General features: G+C 30.4%; 1 long non-coding RNA gene across 1 annotated transcript; it reads left to right on the top strand.

Annotated features, from left to right (window-relative positions):
* Positions 1-4,372: 4,372 nt before the first annotated feature.
* Positions 4,373-4,862, top strand: LOC147927364 (uncharacterized). Its single transcript, XR_015582589.1, has 2 exons — positions 4,373-4,519; positions 4,620-4,862. It is a non-coding gene; the product is annotated as an uncharacterized LOC147927364 (long non-coding RNA).
* The last annotated feature ends 287 nt before the right edge of the window (positions 4,863-5,149 follow it).

The raw sequence follows: 5,149 nt of genomic DNA, 5'->3' as shown, positions 1-5,149 counted from the left end.
TTACCGGACACAACTAGTATCGGAACTGAATCCATGAAAGATAATGAAGAACAAGGTGGAGAAGAAGTAGAAGAACAAGGTGTGAAGAAGAAAGTGAAGAAGAAGTAGAAGAACAAGGTGAATAATAAGAAGGTATATAGTTCACTTATTAACCAGTTGAAGAACCATAGTCGAACGACGTTTCGTATTTCCGGAGAAAAAAGATGATGACATGGAATGTTGACATGGATGCTGCGTCCGACGTGGCAAGTCAGCCATCAAAAAAATACCATAACTCAGCCTAACTAAAACTCAGCCACAACATGAAAAACATTACAGTAATTAAAAAGCAAAAAAAAATTGCTGCCAAACTCAACCGCTTCATCAACTGAAAATATGTAACTCAGCCGTATCGTTTGATAAGTCAGCCGTAACTGAATAACATTCTAGTAATTAATCTTTTGCTAATAAGTCAACCGTCAAACGGCTGACTTGTCGATAAGTCAGCCTATGACGGCTGAGTTATAGTTTTTTTTACCATAACTCAGCCGTAACAACATCTCATAAGTCAGCCGTTTTTCATAACTCAGCCAATCAGAAAATGGTAACTCAGCCGTGTCGTTGTGATAACTCAGCCAAAATTTTGACAACTCAGCCGGGTCGTTGGGTTCTACCCTTTTATTTGTACTTATTTACAAAGTGAATCCCTAAAAAATTTCCAAAAATAGCATTACTTCAGTTTTGTTTCCTAATAATTTACATAACATTTCATTTCCAACTAAAATAATATAGCAGAATCAATATGAAAACAGAAACTATGATATATTTAATCACAACTTCTATTTTGTATTGAAGATATTCTATCTCAGAATCATTTGCAAACAAAAAAAAACAACAATTTGATTCCTATTTTGTTTTCCAAAACCCGTGAGCTTTGATTCTTAACGTAAGAAGAATTTCGATTCACATTTATTTAAATATTATAATTAATATATATATATATATAAACTTAATAAAATTTTAAAATATTACGAATATGTAAAATTAAAAAAAATACTATATAATATGGTTATATAGTAGATGACTTATAAAGAAGACATGTTGGAATTAATAAAATATCATGTGCTAACACGGGTTAAATCTTCATTTTATTATTTGTCAACACTTAATATTAGAATATTTGACATAAAAATTAAGATGATTTAACTAAGATTTTGTAAAATAATTAAACCATTAGGAAAAATGTTACTTAATCATAGTGGATAAATGACTTACTATGTATTTAGATCTCTTATTTTTTTGTTATAATAATTAAAAATCAAAATAGAATCTCAAATACTAAACAAAACAAACTAAATATAACAAACAAATAGTCATGAAGTATATTGCGGGTTATAAACTTAATATAAACATTTAGTCGCACAAACGGTCGGGAAATTTAATTATTCCTCTATTTGCAAAACATCCAATATTTAACAAAAAAAAATAGAATATAAAATATAAATAATAATAAAAAATTATATGCCCGCGATGTACCACGGGTTAAAATCTAGTAATCTTATTAATATAAGACTTATCAATATGACATACGGTCTTATCAATATGATATACATTCTTTTAAGTTGACTAACATCGGTTTAAGCTTACCTAACCGAAGTATAACCAAGAGTGAATTTATTTTTCCCAACACCAAACATCGGGCACTCCTCAGCAATATCGACCAATGTGGAAAACCATATTTTCTATTTGTAAACTTTCTGGAAACGAATATCGGGCTCTCTCAGGAATATCGACCGATGTAGAAAACCAGCTGCTGTGCTTTAGCCTCAACACCTAAAATGTCTCCAAAAATGCTCCAAAATTCCCCATTAAGCTCCAAATCATCCTAAATTGCATGTCCCTACAAAGACTCAAAAAGAACCTAAAAGCAAATCCAATATTCAAAAAGCACACATATATCATGGTAAAAACCGTAAAAACCATGATATATCATCAATCAACGCACTCCTTACATCGATCGATGCTTATTTGCATCTCCACCAAAATCCTTGTTGTGTCGATCAATGCAATCGCGCGAAACATCACCGAACACGATCTCTCCCGGACTCCTCTCGGCTCCAACTCTTACCATAAGGTCTGTGATGTCAAATCCGCTCTCAATAGACCACGACACCATGAAAAACACTCACAAGCAAGCATACAAGCAATCAAACACACAAATTCACACAAAGCACACATCTAATCGCTTAGATAAGTTGTGATCCCGCACTCACCTCTTGTTTTGGTTGAAACTGACAAAGAACAGCAAGATCCAAGCCCTCCAGCAACCTCTACTCGACACACACCCTTAGATCTTCTTCTCCACATTCCAAACACACCAAAACACGTACAGAAACCCTCTCCTTCGCCCACAGAACAATTTTACTAGAAATTCTCTTTCTCTTTTCTCTCTGAGATGAAAAATGGCTAAACCACACTCTAGGGCGTCAAACTCCTTTTTATAGGCGAGTCCTATGTTTTCCCCATCAAGCCGCGTTGAACCGACATTAGAATTAACCCGCATGTTAACCAACTACGAGTTGATTGATTCTCTTTCTTGGCGTCGATCGATGCACAAACCAGAAATCCGGTTCGCGGGTGTTACAAAGTTTTCTTATTTTGGTTCATCTCCAAGTGCACTTTCTTCAAAATTTAACTGAAATCTTCATATTGATGAGCCTTAGCTCAGCTGTGGAAACTCAATCTACACAAAAACGTCCATGAAATAAACATAGATAGGAGTAAGCTATATACAATTCATGTTCTAGGATTTTGTATTTTTCTAAGACTATTACTTTTTGCCTCTTATTATATATATATATATATATATATATATAATGTTTTAGTTGCCGTTTTGTATTTTTTTGTCACAATTAATTTAATTTAAGAATAATTGTGCAAATGGTAATCAAACAGGTTGCGTCAGTTTTGTAGACCACGTTAAAACCAAAAGAAAAAGTGATGCTAGAATTTTTGACATGAATTAAAGCATCGGTTTTCTAAATGATGCAAAAAAAAATTACATTGTCCCATAATGATGTTAACCCAAAATCTTGTTTTAAATTTGCAGTGTGAGTTAACCATTGTTGAGAGATGTTACCAAATCATTTAACGTGTTAAATTTTAAACCTAAATATTGAAAAGATAATATTTACAACCTGTCTTCTTTGTTATACTACTGTGTACATTTGCCAGAAAAACATGTCTGTCAAAATAACAGCAAAAATATACAAAAACATTGGTAAAGGCTACCAAATCTATTGTAAAAATTAGGCTAATCTATTTTTATTTTATTTTGTGAAGCTCTGGACAATTAATTAATACCCTTAATTTTGAATATTTACAACCATCGGAAATTTTTACGTATGCTGAATATTAAGCTAAAAGAATCCCCTTCATAATAAAACGGAAATACAAAACATTATTTTGGTAGACTTTATAATTTTAATAAATGGTTACAAATAGGTTATACATAGGTTATAAATAAATCCATATATTAATTGTAACAAATAAAACCTTAATTGTAACCGAAAATCTTAAACGGGTTATTCCAAATTGATAGTTCATGGATATTGCAAACTTTATTTTTGGAAGATCACGTATATGGTTCCAAATATCTAGAATCACAATATTACCAATTTATTTTCCACAGATTTTATTGATAAATCACATCAATAAAAAAGTTATTAAAGGGATAAAAATATACTCTCAATCATAAAAAAAAAAGAATCAAATCTCGCTAATTTAACAAGATAATCGTGATCTTCGGGATTGTATTCAAAAATTAAAAATTAAACCTTAATGCTAGATTAGGACTTGTGCTAGAACACGGGTTGAAATTCCTTTTATTTATATTATAATTTTAGAATGAAATATAATTTATATGATTGATTTTAAAAGTTTTTAAGGTCATAATCTAGCATTAATCGTGATTTTTGGAATCGTATTTATTCTTAAATTATAATATAAATAAAAAGAATTTCAACCCGTGCTCTAGCATGGATCCTAATCTAGTCAATATTAAGATATTGTATACAATCATCAATACTGGTCAAGTAATAATATTTAGAGAACTTTTTTTAATACTAGTCAAGTAATATTAACAACCATAGCATATTTAGTTAAACATAGAATATTTCAAAACCTTAACTAAATATGCTGAAAAATATATATTTCATTATGTACAAAGTAATTAATATCGCTTGACCAGTATTGAAACATAATAAGCTAATAAAATAATTTTTAATACATCTATAGGGAAATAAATCAAAAGATTATATTATTTTGCATCTTTGACCAGGAAAAAAAAAATAAACATATTTAGTGTTGTTATATATTATATATATAATCAGTTTAAGTGAAGAACATCTCATTAGAAAAAGTTGAGTGAATATCACTAAAATAATAGCTATCACTATGAAAACTTTAGTGGCATTTTGTTTTACTATCATCTTCATCATATCTTTTGTTCATTGTCTTCATACAACTGCTGAAAGTCCGGGTAATTGTTTATTGTTATTCATACTTTCATTTTGTAATTATCATTATGATGATTTCACTCTTTGTTAATGGCTATTGATTATTGTTAATACTGTATATAGGTTATCAACCTAGCCGATTTTTGCGACCAACACTCAAATGCTACAACTATCACTTGTGTGAACGTGAAATCTGCAATGCGTTTTGTATTATGAGAAAGAGAACTCATCATGGTTTCTGTGTTAATAGAGGAAAATGTTGTTGTGTTGATCTTTGATACTATAACTAACTAGTACCTCTAAGATGAAATTATATAATCACATGTATTGGTATCTGCTTTAAAAAATAAATCTATAATTTTCACATGTTTTTGAATTTATAAAGAATATATAGAGTGGAGTACATAAACTTTACCAAATCAAAGTTAGATTCATTTTCAAGCCATAGATTTTCTGCAAGTTTAATTAAAGCTAATATAAGTTAATAAGTGAAAATTGAAATGTAGAAAATGAAAAATAAAGTACGTGTTGCATATATTGATTCTATTCTTGTAATGCCCCGACCGTCATCTTTTAGTGGGGCCTATGTTTACTCTCAGTCCATGGGTCCACTTTATTTAATGGGCCTCACGCCCTCTCACTAGGCCCGTGAG

The sequence above is a fragment of the Camelina sativa genome, chromosome 15 (assembly GCF_030686135.1).
Source record: "Camelina sativa cultivar CO46 ecotype springtype chromosome 15, ASM3068613v1".
NCBI lineage: Eukaryota > Viridiplantae > Streptophyta > Magnoliopsida > Brassicales > Brassicaceae > Camelina > Camelina sativa.
This window is presented reverse-complemented; position numbering and strand designations above follow the sequence as displayed.